The sequence below is a fragment of the Cariama cristata genome, unplaced genomic scaffold (genome assembly GCF_000690535.1).
Source record: "Cariama cristata isolate BGI_N322 unplaced genomic scaffold, ASM69053v1 scaffold8876, whole genome shotgun sequence".
NCBI lineage: Eukaryota > Metazoa > Chordata > Aves > Cariamiformes > Cariamidae > Cariama > Cariama cristata.
In genome coordinates, this window is record NW_009623767.1 from 37,935 (window position 1) to 55,425 (window position 17,491).

At 42.8% G+C, this 17,491-nt stretch overlaps 1 protein-coding gene across 1 annotated transcript in view; it reads right to left on the reverse strand.

The window, feature by feature from the left end:
* Nucleotides 1-17,491, reverse strand: part of LOC104163774 (glypican-3-like) — a gene marked incomplete at both ends in the record, with an annotated part of 62,597 nt that overhangs the window by 33,947 nt on the left and 11,159 nt on the right. The gene's annotated exons all lie outside the window — the stretch shown is intronic.

Here is a 17,491-nt window from a genome sequence, read left to right on the forward strand (position 1 = left end):
TCACAGCAAATATTTTAATTTCTGAAGGTGAAATGTGAGACATACTCTCCTATAACACTTATCTTTATGGCTCTCTTAATTCTTTAGAATTTATAGTCTCCACTAAAAGCACACAGAACATAATTGAAATAGATTTTCCAAGATATATCTGGACTATTTTAACCTATCTTTCCTTGTTAGCCATTTATATTATCTTATTCTAACATAAGAGAAAAGTATTTTCACACTAAGAGCTTCACCAGCAGCTTTTTAAACTTAGAAAAAAAGAATGGCTTTTAAAAAAAACATTGATTCTGGCAGGAAAGATTTTCAGAAATCAGGACCTGAAGGCGGTCATAACAGCCCCAACATTTTCCCAGTTCATCCAAATGGATCAGTCTCTCAAACGAAGGCATTAACACTTCCTTGAAGTTATGTCTCAAAACGAAACATGCAATTTTAGAGATCCTAGAAAAGCATGAACATGACATTGTAATGAGAGTCTCCGGTGCATGGAGAACAACTGTGGTCCAAGTCAGTCCCGAGGATAGGAAAATGGTATTTTCCAAAAATCTTTCCTGCCCTGCTGTCCTCTGGGAGAGACAGCCACACCTCCCAGTCTGAAAGCCAAAGTGGACAAGTGCCCAGCAGAAGGGACAGAGGTGAATGTAAGCTTGCTGTTAGGTAGAAGGGGGACCAGAAAGCCCCTCCAGATCCTTCCACCCTACTATGTTGCATCTGTTAGCCAGGAAGACACAGCATCATCAAGACTGCAGCCCACTAAAATTCTCTAACTGTTTTTCATTGTTGTTTTATATGGGTTTTTTCCTCCAGGAAAAAAAAAAAAATATTGAGACAAAAAGAATAGTTTGAAGAATGAATGCTTTTTCCAGTGTTATCACTGCAGCAATAGGCACATATGGGAACTCAATGAGAGCTCAGTTCTGATTTATGTTTGATATTTCATTTAATTGAATTTTGCATGAAAACTGTTTTCATTATTGAGAAATGGACCTCCCATCATGCAAAGAAGGGGGGGAATCAAACGCTTAAACTCTGCCTCATTTAGCAGTGACACTTTTGGAATGAACAATAGCTTCATACATAAATTTGCTTGTTTGGCTGCTACAGATATGAATTGTCAGGGCATTTTAGAATGTAAGAAATGACATGTCAAAGTAAATCTATAGTTTAGCTAATCAAAATGCCATGTTTTAAATATCCAGGTTGTTTTACACCGAAAGGCAGCATTTATCAGAAAGGATATAAATTGACAGGAAATCTAAGATGTAAGTGGAATGCAGACAAAATGAGGATTTTCAAGTACACAAGAAATTTATTTCCCTACGCACTTTATCAACCACCACCACCTCCTCCCCCCAAAAAACCAAAAAACCCACACACATCAAAAAGCATATCCTCTGCCTCTTTTAAGCAATAAAAAGATTAAAGCCACCTAAAGTGTTTTAGCTAACAAAGCTGGCTCAGCATTTTGCATTGTTCAGAATGACAGAGTTGGTCACAACACTTTTTAAACAGCCCTTGCAGAGACCAGCCAAGCTTCTTCCCACCCTTTCCACTAAGCTTTATCCAGGTACTGGTTTTCAGCTTCCAGAGCTCAGAGTGGCATCGCTGAGAGGGAATGGAAATGTTGGGTGCATCTGTAAAGCTTTAACTTACTTTCTGCAGACTGTCTGGGGAGGAGGAGCGCGAGCGGATGCATTTGGTGTCTCTAACATATATATGCACTCTTTGCCTGTAAGCAGGTGAATGCATATAGACACCTTCAAGGATACTGCAGCAGAAGCTTACTTAGCTATGAAAAAAATTAAAAGCATGGGGCACAAAATACTCATTTTGTAAGTCCCCTGGAGGACTTCTGCTGCTTGCAGCCAGGCTCCTTGCACCTCCTTAGCACAGATTTCATCGAGCCCTGCTCCTCCCCAGATCTCTTTGCTCCTGCCAGCCTGCCCTGAAGTTACCGTAAAACTTGTCAGAGCAAGAACCTCCTTATGCAGGCACAACAGCTCACTGTGCTTAGCTGCTCACAACACAATGCCCAGTTGTGGAAGTTCAACATTATCTCTTAAAAGTTCAGCCTCATTCGTTTATCATCTATTACCAGAATAGTTACTAGGTTGTAAAGAAAACACTCCAATGGGAGGCTTTTACAGCAGTCGGTCTGTCTCCTGCTTTTCCCTGCGTGGGGAGTTAAATTCATTGCCAGAGTTTTGTCTTTGCAATACAAACATGTTTCAGAGTGCGTAAAATCCCACTAAGCCCAAAGATGTCGGTCCCGTTGTGAATCTCAGCACTGCCTATGTTCTGCAGCCTACAAACCTGCAGATAAGCTTCCTGGAAAAACATCCTCTCTCTTCTAGCCTGCCACAGCATGGAAAGCTGCTACATCCTAGAGGCACAAAGAGAAAGCCACAAAAGGTCATACCCAGACTTTTGAAGAATTTGAGGAGCTGGGCTTCACAGTCCATTAACGAGCTGGGAACCTAGCAGATTAACCAGAGTTCAAGAAAGCGCAGCTGGGGCCCATCTCCACGGAGAAAGGAGAAGCACTAACTAGCTGCAGTATTGTTTGCCATAAGGAAAGCATACCATGCCATCAGATATTACGATTATCACAATGTTCTTCTGCATCTGTCACTTTTAGCCCATGTTTCAGCAGGTCCCAAAATCATCCCCCTACCAGGCTCCCAACCGAGTCTTTAGCCCACATGAAAAAAAAAGTATGAAAATAATTCCATTTACCAAAGTTCCTGCATAAGACAGATTTTTGCATACCCACCCTGGATTTTTACTCCATGGCAGGTATAGCACCAATTCTGGTAGGAGGGGATGTGCGCAGGCTGCAGTCCCCAGTCAAGGAACCGGTGGACGTGCAAGAAAAGCTGCAGGATGAAGCTTCAGAAGAAACAGCAGCTGCCGATGAAAGAGTCACTTATTGTTGGGCTAAAAGATCAGGGTATTTTCTACAGGAGGCTTGTGCTTTAGGGTCACTGCGTTCTCAATTCAGCAACAATAATTTACGGTAGTCCAAACTCAGAGACAGCAAAGTGACTTCATCACCAGAAGTGTCTTGCTGAATCTGCAAAAGAGCACATGTGCGCTGGAGGATCGACGTGCCTCTCACCATAGGAATGCCAAGCAGCGCTGCAACTTGCTGCTGATTTCCTGAGAGATTGAACCCCCATTACATTTTTAGTAAGTAGCTGGATCAGTAAACGTTTAAGCTCAAGACTTAAACACTGTCACCTAAAAAAAACCAAAACTACAGCTATTGTTACACTTAGTGTTGCTAGGCTATGATGTTAATGGGATTTGAAAACAAATGGTACTAGCAGCTATGTGTACGAGCGTCTTATTTCTCCAGCTCCCCAAGAAGCTGTCCTTTAGCAATCTGACAAACCTGGCAATTCCAAATGACTGAACACTTAATGACAGCTAAAAAGCAGCATCTAACACTTTGGGGCTTTACTTTGGATATAGCTGCAAGAAAAACCATTCATAAAATCTTTAACGGCAGCTATGAAGCAAAGAACCCTTTAAAAGTTTCTTCTCACCAATTCGAATAACCAACATTTCGAGGAGAAAACCATCTCTACAGTCTCTCCAGCGAGCGCTCAGGCAGATGGCATGCCTGCTCAGGAGATCGCTTTTGTTTTCTGTTCTTTGAAGAAAGGCACAGGACTGAGGAAAGCTCTGTTCTCTGCATGACCAGAGCTCTCCTGACCCAAACCCACGCTGCTCAGTTTTCCAGCATCCAAGCCAGGCACCTCTGCCTGCAGCATCATCCGTGCAAACAGAGCAATGAGCACGGATCTGGTGGGGATACAAAACAGTACTTCAGTCATAACGTAAAATACAGGTTTCAAACACCTGCCATGTATATATTGCAGCCTTTCATTATTTGCACTGGACACAGGGCAAGAAGGGCACCATCACCACATATATTTCACTGGGGTTCCTGATGTCCCGCTTTCAATGACTAAAAGTTCTCTATTACTGGGAACTACACCAATTTTTTAAATTTCAACCTGTCTCCCATAGAAGTAGTTAAGTAACAAAGACACTGTTGTAAGTCACTGTATAGCTATGATCCAGTCACACTTCCTAGATGGGACTGGGGTTTGGGCAAAAGATTGCCGTCTCCTAAAACAGTGAAGCAATGCTACATTTGGAAACACTATTAGACTATTTAGTTCTTTATTAGTAGAGCCATTGAGATTTATAGCCTACAGAAAAGGGTTGTTCAATCAACAAGAAGCAACTGAAGTGAAAAAGCATTAATGTTACCACTGAGGCAATTATTGTAACATGATCACAATTCCTATGCATCTTTAATTTTTGCCAACACAACGGATTCTCTAATACATGGATCCCTGTTTCATTAAGTTAATATGATTTGTAATAATAATATGAGGTGGGTGAAACAGAAGCCAGTCTCTTAACACTTGAGCATTGCTTTCCCTCAGGGGATATCAGTATACAAAATGGGGGTTCCGGCAAAGTGCTTGTAATCTCAGAAGCCAGAGCACCTATTAAACACTTAGTAGGGCTCCAGCAGAAAGACAATACCAGAGACAACAGTCTCAAGCAAGATAAAAATCTCAGTCCCCCTTCTCAGGAGCAGAATGCTGGGTTAGTTCCATTTAACATCTTATCTACCTGGAAATCCAAACAGGCAAGAAAATGTCATCACCCTCCAAGGAACAGAGAAGCGATTCTCCCATCCCACACGGCTCCAGCAATGCAATCTTGAGCAGTCACCAGTTTGTCATGGGGAAGCAGATTGCCTGGGGCCAGTTCTCCTGCCTCATGTCTCTGGTCCAAGGGTGATGCTTTCCTTTGGCAGTCTTGAAATGCAGACCCAAAGGGATGGGAAAGTCTTGATTCGAGAAACCAATCTGAACTATTTCTCCAAAATTTTGTGGGTTTTTATTTTTCTTCTTCTTTTTGAGGGAAGGAAGGGGCAGAAGGGAACAGGCACCAAGAAAACAAGCTGTTCTAGCTAGAACACAAAAAAGAGGAAGATGAAGGAGATTTCTATTAATGGAAAAGAGTCTAGTGCACTGTAATCATTACCTCACTGAAAGATCAGATCCTATCAGGACACTGGTTATCTCCATTCATCTTCTAATCAAAGCTTATCCGAGGACTATGGAAGAGCTGGTCACAGACCCTAGTCCTACCACAGCACAGAGTTTCTGACAAACTTTAAAACTTAAAAGATTCTTCACTTAATACTCAACTAGGTTGTAGAAAGGACTCAATCTTGTCAGGAAGAGACAGACACCAGTTGCAGCAGAGAGGAATGCTTGTGCTGTGTACAGTCAGAACAATAATGCAAGAGTGCAAGCCACACAGTAAGTCTGAATTTCAGAACAATATAAAAGAGAAGGGAAAAGTGACTCCCTTTCAAAATCAGTGCTGAGCTCTGGATGGAGATATTCACAGAGGGGAGAAAAAAAATAACCTCAAAACACAATTTGCTCATTATGCTTAGGAATTTAGAGTGAACCTATCAGTATTCTCGTATGAGAGAAGCGGCAGCTTTGCTGACCCCCGTGCATGTTGCTGCTGCAGGACCCCCCCACTGAATACAGTCCTGTCCCATGGCCTCTTCAGGTCTCCTCTTTGACAGCCGGATTTTTGCCACGTGCAGACCTCTAACATGCTGCTGTTCTTGTACAAAGCCACATGCTCCCCTTAAAACTCACCCCAACGTCCTGGCACCTTCTTTGGCTCTCAAAGGAAACAACAGCCAGAGGGACGACATTTCTGTGCCACCTTCTGACTGTGGACGTATCGTATCATTCACACCTGCTTCCAGCTCAGTCCTTCCCGTGGAAACCCTCCATTGGATGCTCTGTGGAAAACCCCAGCTCTGTTCATGAACCAGGTACCCAGGCAAAGGCAGCTCTTCAGACCTCCTGAGTTACATTAAGCTAGAAGACGACAGCTTGGGTTTATGAAAAATGGAGGCTGTGACATTTGGTTTTTTGCTAAAACAGATGTTTATAGCTAACAGGCGTTTTTCTGTCCAGCTCTCAAATTGATTTTTTTTCCTGGACTCTCTACACAGTGCCACTGTTGCTGTGTTATACACTGAAAACATTTACAAAGGCATCAAAATTAACTCTGGTTAGGACTTTGGTAAGCAGGGGAGGGAGGCCAAAAGAAAGCAATTCTACATGTGAAGAAGCAGCTCTCTCCTTTCACTGCAATCAAAGAAACAGAGCAACTGGAGGACCAGCTCTGAAGTTGAATAAGATGAATGGCAACTACAGCAAGGGCCATAAAAACACCAATAAAAAGTAAGTTGCCATAAGGGAAATACCCAGCTCAACACCTCTCCAGCAAGGAAAGCATAATAAACTCACTCCTAACATGGACATCAGTTTATTTTTTCAGGTGCAACCTAAATACAAAACCAGGGAGAGATGCAGGAGAAGCAGCACCAAAATTAAATTCCATCTGCTATGTAAATAATCTTGCTTGTTGATGGAATTAGTTGCACGATTTAGATCAACATAATCTGACCTTAAACAATGAAATTAACAGCCTAAAGCCAGTGCTCCTCCTTCCCTGGAGGCTGCAGCAGTTTCTCTGCAAACCCCTTTCTTAGACCCTCAGAGAAGCAATTCCTCCTACGCCTGTCTTGGCACCTGTCCGAGATCATGTTTTATTTTACTTTGCACCAATGCAAAGGGGTTCTAAATATTCTGGAATTAAAACGATCACAAAACATGGAAGTGCTTATAAGGTATTTCCACGTTCTCGTCTGGCAAGTGACCGGCTGATTTACAAGCCAGCTGTCAATACAGAACAATTGCTTACCTCATTTCACAGGAAAGCAAAAAAAAAAAAAAAAGACTTGCAGTGCAGAATACTATGCAAAATTGCTTTTTTTAACATGGCAATCAGAAGTGCGTGTCCATCACTGACCTGTCAAGGAAAGACGCCTGTTTAGCTTTCAGATGAGCACCCAAGAGCTGGGAGCTGCTAAGCAAATAGCCAGAGACCAACCCAAAGTTTCCATGCTGCAAAGCAGCAACCACTATGTTCCTACAGCTGGCAACTGGCCTTTCCTCCGAGCATCTGCAACTGTGCACTTACTTGTGTCAACACAAAGCAGGATCTCACAGGCTCCATGCACCCTAAACGTCAAAGGAAAGCTAATCCTTGCAGTTAATGTTTATCTAGGCCAGCACAGAGTTACAATTCTCAAAGGAAGACTCCAGCTTGAAGGTGTGAAATGTTAATGCCTGCGGAGGGTAGATGGCAAATGCTTTGCTCCATTTGGATGTAACGCTTACTAGAATGGAAAGAGAATACCAAAAAGCTGTCCCATGCACCCAGGGACACCTGCAGTTTTCCTGAAAGAAGGGATCAAAATGAAAGCAGAAGGTGGCATCGGCATCTGACCTTACAGCTACCAATTATATCTGCCCAAGACTCTGCTTGTGATGCAACAGCAGATGGTATTTCTCCTTCCTTAAAGAAAACATCCATGCTTTAGGGAACTGCATGCAAAAATACTGTATAAAGAAGGGAAAATCTAGCCTTGTGAGAGACAGGAAACTGCCTTTCAAGTCAGCATTTTCAAGTTTGAGGAATCTGGCACTTTTTTGCGCAAAGAAACCTCAAAACTGCTTCCTTACTATTTGCTACGCCATTCTACTTGCCACTTGTCCTGGTGGCCTGCATCACAACCATCTCGGTGCAAGTCTGGGTAGTGCCTCAGGGCAGCCACAAATACACATAAAATGTCTTGATGCAGTGAAACACCAGCAGCAGATGGATGACCAAGGTCTACCACACTGCTCTGGAAAACAAACAGCTCCCAGCTGCAGCCACAGCTCATTCCCCTAACCACATCCACTGGAGGTACCTGCATGGGGTCTTTCCCTCCAACTGTCCCAAAGGAACACATCAGACCAACCCTGTCCTCGTCCCTGGCCAAGCATCAACCCCACAGATGCTCTCACCCAGTGCTGAGGCTCCCCAGCAACCAATTTTGGAGACTCCAGTCCCCACTGCAGCATTTTCACTTGCTTTCTGAACTGCTGCCAGGCAGAGGTTTTTGGCAAGCCCCCAACTCAGCCCTATGCCTCCACTGCTTATTCTTTTCCCCAAAAAAGTGCAGTTGGCCATGCACTGCTCAAGTGAAACCCTCTTGAAAGAGTCTTGGACCAGCCCTCACACAGCTGGATGCTCTCTATTACTGGGCTGCATGAGGCAGCTGGAAGACCCATGATTTTCATGTCTTTGTCCAGCTCCTCTCCATTACACAGCCAGTTTTGTAGCTCCACGTACAAGCAACACTGGGCAGTTTAGACGCACTGACCTCCCCAGGTTTCCAGTCCCCTGCTAGTGCTAACCAGCTCCTGTTTACTGAGCTGGTCCCTTAATCTGATTGAATTCTCCATTAACACTGCACTTCCTAACACCCCTCAATCTGCTACACCACCTTGCTTGTTAAATCACTATTGAGTGATTAAAACAAGACTCTTAGCCACCACGTCAAAGATGCATTAAACTGCTTTTTTACACTGTAATTATTTAGCTATTGCATTCATATTACACGACATTTATGATAATCCTTCATTAACCTTTGCTTTTAAACAATTAGTTGTGATACTAATGTTGTGTTCAAGTTTGTGAAGTTTGTTAAATAGCATGAAGGAGGCTGCAGTGCTGCTCTGTAACTGCATACAACGGCAGAAGAAGAGACAGGTTGGTACGAGACACTTTGCTATTGAAGTCATGCAGAAGGACGACACAGCTGGCAGAAGAGCAGTCAATGCGACTGCAGAGAGACCCTTCCAGCCCACTGCCAAAGGGCAACCAGACGGTACCTCTAGCAGAGGGCAGAGGCCAGGACGTGTCTTCTCACCACTTGCAGGGCTGTGGGAGCCACCAGCTATGTGCTGCATAAAGCTGTGGACCACATCCTCAGCTGGAGGAGTCAGGGCACGTCCTACAAAACCAGTGACATGACAGCACTGTACGCCTACATCTGCCAGACAGCAAACATTTCGGCTCTGTGGCTGAAAGAACAGACTTTTTGCTATGAAAACACTCAAGCAGGAACAAAGCACGTTCCCCATAACAGGATGAAAGCTGCCTACAAAAGCAACCTGGTTAGGAGCAAGACCGCTGGTGCACAAATTAATGTACACTTCCATTTTTTGCAGCTGTAGTGACTAACTACATCTCAATCAAGCTAGTCCAAACATCCTTTGTGCAGAGGACCTTCCAGTAGAACTGTTGTCATTGGCAAAGCTGCTAGAAGTGCACCTACATGTGCCATTAATATGCATGGTGTTGGCCAGCAAGTATTACAGTCCCTACTACTATACCCTACGATAGTCCATGAAGAGCTGTCACCTCCTCCTCTAAGCAAGCATCACAGGAGGCAGAGGAAGCAAAACCTACAGACCGACTCATGCAGCCGCAAGCACTGAACAAAGTAGTCAGATGGCTGAAAACCGATGTAGTCCCCAACTATTCCCCTTCACCTCTTACAGCCAGGCAACAGAGACCTGACATATGCACATGCTGTCAGGTGTTGGGCAGTAAACCATTCCCGCACAGCATTCTCTGCATGCTTTTAGACTACAGAACACCACATACAACAAAATAAAGAGATGGACACTTCCATGCAGCGTTGCACTACAGTAAAGGAGAATTCAGCCCAACAGAACAGCCACCCCTATGCTACAGGGGTGTACAAGCTTATTAAAAACATGACATAATGTCTCCGCAAGACAGTACCACAATGCATAAAAAATACAATTATGTAGTAAGGACAAGGCAACTGCATTTTGAAGGAGCAACTATGACTTAGCCTAAAATGTCATTACTAGTAGGAAAAAAAACATATCAAGGACACTTCATTTTATGCCATTAAGCATTTCAAAGTATCTGGGTGACACCATTGTACTAAGTAACAGACTACTCACTTTCCCATATAATTTGTTTAATAGGCAGCTGAAAACATTAGAAAGACAAAAGGGAGTTTTTATATTCTGATAATTTACATTTTATCTATATTAACAATCAAAAGCATCATAAGCAGTGAAGGAACTGTTGTCAGATATCATTTTAATGACACGCATCCTTCTAAGTGTATCCAGCGTTCCTCATATCATCAGAAGCAGGGGAAAAATTAATAGAATACTAATGGCCAAGCAAACTCCAAGTACAATAACTATTCCTTTTTTCTGCTCATATTCTAGTCCCATTTCTTCTTGAAGACCATTTGAAGACATAAAATAGAAATTTGAATATACTCGCTGACTACTTAATTCTGCCTCATGCTCCACTACATCTGAAGGGCTACCAGAAACATGGGCAAAGCTACTTATTTCTATGCCTTCAGGTTCTTCCCACCTTTTTTTTGCTGTGACCCTGAGACCACAGCTCTTCACATGCTCATCGTTACATCCGTTTCTTTGCATCCCTTTTTCGTCCATACTCAACTGTTATCATCTGTTTTACACTTGGATTGCAAACCCCAGAGAGGAGCAAGACCAGACACAACAGCATCAGTGCCCCTTATAGGGGCTGCGTACTAACAGTTGTTTGTGTATTTATAAGCCAATGCTACATCATTGTCATTCAGGTGGACAAGGTGCTCCTAATCCAAGATTTCAGCAAGAACCTACATCATCATTTCCTTATTCCTAAACTGAAGCTCCCTGATGATCCCTTCCTTTCAAAGGGCAAAAAGAAAACCAACACTGAAAAGGTCAGAAAGGATCAACAGGACAGCCCTTTGCTATTTTGCCTCCCCTTGCACTTTTTACTAGATCTCTAACTCTTAAGAAGTGCACACATGCACAAAGCCCAGCTATTTTTCCCCACCTGTACCTCCACACACTCCCAGAGCAGCACGCAAGGAGCAGTATGTGCTTTGCTGTACGAGGTGTATCTCTGCATTGAGAGGAGTGAAGGAACAGAGAACGCCACTGAAGAGCAGAGAAAGTCATAGTCCATTAACTGTAATTAGAGGAAAGACTAATTTATGGAACAGATAAACTTGGATGTATAAATTAGCTCTATACAGTAAGTGCACAGAAGGTAATACCTTCTGAAGAGTTCACATCGTTCCCTGATAATCAACATTTAATTAGATCTTTTTACCTTAATGCAGATTTCCTCTAATGTTACTGCTGTCCTTTCACCATCTCACCCTAACGTTACTGGCTTTGTTCTCTGATAAAAGCTCACTGCAAAGGGGAAAGTGCCAACATAATTAATTTTTCAGTAAAAGTCAAGTTGTTGTTTTCTCTGAAACATTTTACACTTCAGAAAACGTCAGAAATGTCAGAGTCCATAAGCAAAAACAAAATCAGAGATCTGCTTCCCTATTAATACCGCATGACCTCCTCAACCATCTCACTCCGGGAGAGGGAGACAGGGCGCTCTGCGGGGAGCGGAGGAGCCAGCAACCACGGCCAAGGAGCTAAACGAAGTACTAGCCACTGCCAGGTTAGAAAAGCAAACAAATTTAAAGTACAGGGAGCATAGAACCAAATGCCTCTGCCTTGGGAGCGGACCAAAAAGCTGGATGCTCTTCTGGAGTCCTGTTTTCTGTCCCCTTTCACCCTTGAGCGTCACTGCTGCTGTTTTACTGCGACCTCAGCTCCAATACATGCACAAACACTTCTCCTGGAGCCTTCAAATATATCACAATGAGTTATCCACACTTTCAGACCTCTACAAAAACACAAGAGGAGATATTTCTCTGCTTCCTCAGGACAGCCTTGGCAGAAAGGTTCGGACACAACAGGCATTGGCCATGGAAGACACCAACCCCACTTCCACAAGAGTGTTACAGCTTATGTTATCTATACAGTCATTTTGTGTGGCTAACAGCTGGTTTTAGTACCAAAACCTGGCATGAACACTGCAGATTAGCTCCAGCTCAGAGTTAGCTCAAAAGAGTAATGTTGGTACAACTCCAAAAAAATGAAGCTTTGCTCCAGTCTGCTGGTGGCCTTTCCACTTTTTATTGTCCCATGAACCATGATCAGCAATGTTACTCGCAGAATTGAGCAGCGCTTCGTCCACAAAAGGGTGACATCAGGCTCAACTTGGGCTACTGCAGCATCTTCTCAGCAGCTCCTGCCACTTGAAACAGGCTCAACTCCTGTCACAGATAAAATTGCATCTTTTTTTTCTTCTGTTGTTCCATTTCTCCTCCTCTCCTCCGAGCACATTAAGGAACTCTGAACATTTCTGGCACATTCATAGCATTTAGAGTCAAATCCTTGTACAGGTGATCATTTCTCAGCCCATAAACTAAGTTCTCTTCCTGGATTAGTCCCGAGCGTTTAAAAATTGGTATTGAAATGCCTTCCATGCAAGAATATACATACATGCTCACACTGACTCCTGCAGCATTGCAAACATGAATTAAAAATGTCATAGCTGTTTACTGGATCAGAACAAAAATTTTCATTATGAATGCATCAGCAAATCAGTAATAAACTCAAACTTATTAAAGATTTGTTTACGAACAAGATTTGCTCTGTTCATCCATTACATAGACTGATTACAGGAAGAGTAAAACAGCAACATGGACACCTGAGAAGGTTTGCATGACCACAGCAGGTATTGCTCATGCAGATCTAGCTGTTAGGAGGTGACACGTTCCCAACATCATATATACAGAGGATAAAAAGCCCTCTCACATTCTGCAAGCAAACTCACTTTAACTACAGCTTTTGAGTCCATTCCAGATCTCTGAATGAATGATCACACTTCAGAAGAGTTTTTTGCCACAGACATTTAGATTCAATTTTATAACTGATTATGGGCAGAGCTGGTAGTCCTGCATATTACAGTTGCCTAATGCTTCTGATCTTTAGACCCTGTTCCTACTTACCTATAATTTTACCAAGCTCTGACCATCTGGACTGCAACTTCACATGTCTTTTGTCTGCCTCAGGCAAATTTTAATTTCAGCCAAAATTGGTTTGACTGCTTCTGAGAACAAGGCAGAGGAGAAAGATATTTTATTTTTTTTTTGCCTACAGTAAAAAAATCCTGCTGACCTTTTCTTTAATTAGCTGAAACATTTCCCAGACTTTGAAACAGAACTCGACTTTTGACAGAATTTTGTGAAAGTCTGTATAAACATGAACTTTTTTGTCACAGTTTGGGGGTGTAGTTGAGTTTGGGTTTGGTTTTTTGCTGTATCTGCAAGAATGTACCCAAATCCAACTCATATGTGCTTTGAGGGGAGGGGGAGAGAATAAGAGTTGAAATTTTGGGGGTTTCCAACCTTGAAACCTCCTGCTTTTTAAAAGAGAGCCCAGGTTTTGGTACATTATTGCTCATTTTTATTAGCTCAAAGGCAAAGCTGAAGTACTTGGAAGTTGGACACTGCTCCTCCAGCTCCAGAAGTTGAAAGGTGTGGAGTGTACAAAGCCAGTGTTAACCAAAGAGGCTGTATTCAAACCCAAGACCTACCTCTTGAATATATATTGCTACACTGCAGTGAACACAATCAAAAAAGGTCCTAATTAGGCTGCTTCTGAATTTCAGTTTTTCTATCTGTGGAAGAAATATGCTACTACTCAGTGTTGAACATCACGAACAGTGTGAAAATAAAGTATTCTCATGCAATTGAAAATTTTGAAGAATTCTGTCCTTAAGCATCATTTGAAAATGTTAAGAACCAGGCATCAAACAACGAGAAGCAAGAAAATGACTCATTACGGGACATTCATTCAGTGCCCTTACACAAGGGAAGAAGCTGGGTCAAAAATGCACATGATGCTATAATTAAAGGCTTTATTCTAATGCACGGGACACAAGAAACCAAATTGAGGTTGCAGGGATCGCCTGGTTTGTTCATAACCTCCATAAACTTCTCACCCTCAATAACGTTCTTCTGATGTAGTTTTCTGAACGCAATTTTGCTATCTAGCTGTTGGTGTGAGACAAATCCAGGAGAACCAATGTGCATCTGAAGAGGTTACTTTCTTCCAGCTCTGTATCTTCAAGATACATTTCAGGATCAAATATTTACTTACTAGTGAGTCTAATTATTTTTCATGCTTGTGTCACAGTGAAACATCATAAGCTAGAGAAATAAATGTTTTTCAACCTCTCACCAGTTCAAAGACTGCCTTCTCATTTGATGCAAAGCATTTGCTTTTATTTAATACTAGTAATGCAGTGCACTTTATAGAGAATCTTCAAGGCAAAAATCTATGCAATCTAGTAAAAAAAAATACCATTATACTGTCCATTAGTTCAAGAAGTAGATTCTGAACCACATCCCTTAGAAAATGAACCATTTCCTCAAATGTCAAATGCACTGCTTATTCTCCACTGGTAGCAAAACGTGACATACAGGGTTACTAATATAATTTCCAGGCCGTTATCTAAACAAACAGCCTATGAACAAAGCAAGAGAGGAGAAAAAGCAGCTTATCATCTCCAGCTTTAAAGCTACTGCAAATTCCAACACGCAAGTGCCATCTCTCAGCAAACACAGATGAGAAGAGCTACTCTGTACGGAAACATACCTTTAATCTTTCTTCAGAAATCACAAAGCTCATTCTGAAGGACAACGAAGGCTACATCAGCACAAGCGCTCTTCAAGGCAGACCTTTCCCCCCTTTTCAAGACTACCCATTTAAATGTGAGCACTTTCTTCGTTTATTACAACACTGCATCACACAACGTGCAGTAAGCGTGTGACCTCCTGGTCACCACAACGCCTGCTTTCCTCTCCGTGCCAGCCGACAGACGATGGATGCATTTCAGCCCCATCCTAGGGCTCACTCCCAGTGGGGATGAGCCATAGGAACCCAGCACAGTTGGCCAGATATGAACCTACAGCAAACCAAGAGTGGTGCTGGGTTGTTCATATATGCACCGAACACCCGCAAAGCCTCCCAATGTTCAGCCCGTGGCAACACCCCACCAGCCCAGAGGTCTGTTCATCCTCCTCCTGTTACCCTCTACAGAAACCAGGGGGATAAAGCCCAACGCACACAGCCGACCAAGCAGCCACACCATCCTCCTGCAGGAGCGCAGGCAAGACTAACCTTCCCTTCCCCTAATCTCACCTAAAACCAGCTAGCTGCCTAATCCTGGGACAGCCACGGGTCAGACTCACACACATTGCTCAAGTGCATGCGTGGCAGTCCTTTTGCAGAGCTGGCTGTGGTGCCTCGCACGCAAGAACCGCACTGCACGCAGCCCGACGGTCAGACATAATCCTCCTCCAACCAGCACATACAGCTCTTCTGCTAAGAGAGGAAGGACCACCATTTATCACCCTGTCCTCCACAGAAGGCTGTGCAGAAGACCACCATCCAGCACTGGACTCTTGCTATTCCCTCAGCCAAAAAAAAAAAGTATGTGTTTTCAACATTTCTTACTGATGCATAAACGGCAAGAGCCAACTCCTCCTTACAGCAAACATTTCAGTCATAAGAAATGCTGTGCAAGAGATTCAGCGTTCTCCTCATCAGTTTTTTCTCTATAGACAAGCCTTTATATTTCTTTTTTTTTTTTAATGTCTTTTCCACACAAGAGGAGGCTTAGCTGCAGAACCATTCACCAGCTGTGCATCCTAGCCCCACTTCTACCCAGCTGAGGGGGGCAATGCATTACACCACGCAAGAAAATCCTTCTCGAGCCATCTCAAAGACCTCTATCCAGCTCTCACTAAGTACATAATAATTCCCAAAGGTTTCATAAGAAGGTCAATCATGGCTGTGCAGCCGGACATCAGAGACTGAGCACTCCCCTGACAAACGATGGCATAAATAACAGTCTTAAAAGCCTTGTCCAGAGGGAAGCTGTGCACCTACATTAGCCAGTGAAGGTTTCTCTGGTACAAATGGCAGTTCTCACTCTGCCATGATCTGAGCTGGCATAATCAGCTGAAGGACCAGGGATACTATTTTCTTCCATTTAAAGACCTATTTGGAATTTATGAGCCAATATTTAAGAACAGTTGATAACCCACTTACATGGGAGACTCAAACAGATTGAAATAATTTTGTAATTAAAAGGCAGTAAAATCATGTGTGTCATTTCAATATAATACCTCAGAAATTCAGTAGCAATTTGATTATTTTTTTTTAATGAGAGAGATTCCAGAGAATGCATTGATCTGATTAGCCTTCACATTCTTTCCTCCCCTTTTAGCGTAAGTCAATCTCCTTACATGGATTACTAGGCCTATTTAATTCCCTTCCCTAAAGAAAGGAAACATCATTTTTCACTGCAATCATAACAGGAATTTGACCAATACAAATATGCTGCATTACTGCAATCTGTTACTCACCAATTTCCTTCAAAAAGAGCGAATTCCAAAGCTGTGAGCTGTAATCCTAGACGCAGCCTTACTGTTCTCTACTCCTCTGTAAAATTGCTTCTTTATGACACTCAGTCATAGATTTTCTGATGAAGATGACAAATTTGGGAAGAGCTAATCAGCAACAGAATTTGTTTACAATTGATCTACACCACTGTTTGTTTTGCCTTGTGTTAAAGGGTTGGGTTTTTTAATCTTGACTTTCTAACCAACAGGTTTAAGTGATTTTTTTTTCCAAGCACACATTCAGATTATTTTTTCCCATTAAGATTTTTTTAAATATTAGCAGATTAAATATGCAGTCCTTCTTACATTTCATCTGTCATAGAAGATGCATTGATTCCTAGGCGCATTACTTCATGAAGATGCACTTACTTTCACACATGAGAGTTTTCCCTCATCTCCCATGCAGCACCGACTGCCATACGCAAACCCCGTTACCCGACTGACCCACCGGTGTTACATGGCACAAACAGGCCCAATCCAGAATCTCATCAAAAGCATGCAAAGAAATCCAGCCGGCGTGCACACTGCAGCAACTACGGATTCTATCTTAACCACTGCTAAATCCAGCATCAAAAGTTACTTAGCTCATTGCACAAATACACCCTGAGGTATTCTTCTGTGCCAAGGTATCACCATCCCTCCAACATCACTTCCAGGCCCTACAGCAGAGGGCAGGGTGGAAAAAAAAAAATCCTCTTCATCACATTGATCACCGATTTCTATTTTGTGGCAGTTTTGAACTAATCTACAATGCAAAGCAGAGCTGAAAACATTCTTGGGCATGCTGCAACCAGCTCCTTAATTCATCGTGGGCCGACAGGGATGGATTGTGACTCCAGCCCTCCACCCACACACCACCAGCAGCAGCACACAGGTTGCATGGGAGCGGCGATCAGCTACAGTGTCATCCAGACTTTTGGAACAAAACTAAGAACTAAAATATTTTCCCTTTGGGAGAAGAAAAACCTGTCAAGCCTATGTTTATCAGAAAGAGTTTAATCATCTTATTGGCTTTAAAAAAAAAAAAAGCCCACCGTAAGGAAGGCAGCAGAACCAGACAGTAATTATTGCATTGCTACTTTCACCTGGGGGGAGCATTGCCAGCCTTGGATGCCATCCCTTCCCAAACCTTAATAAGAG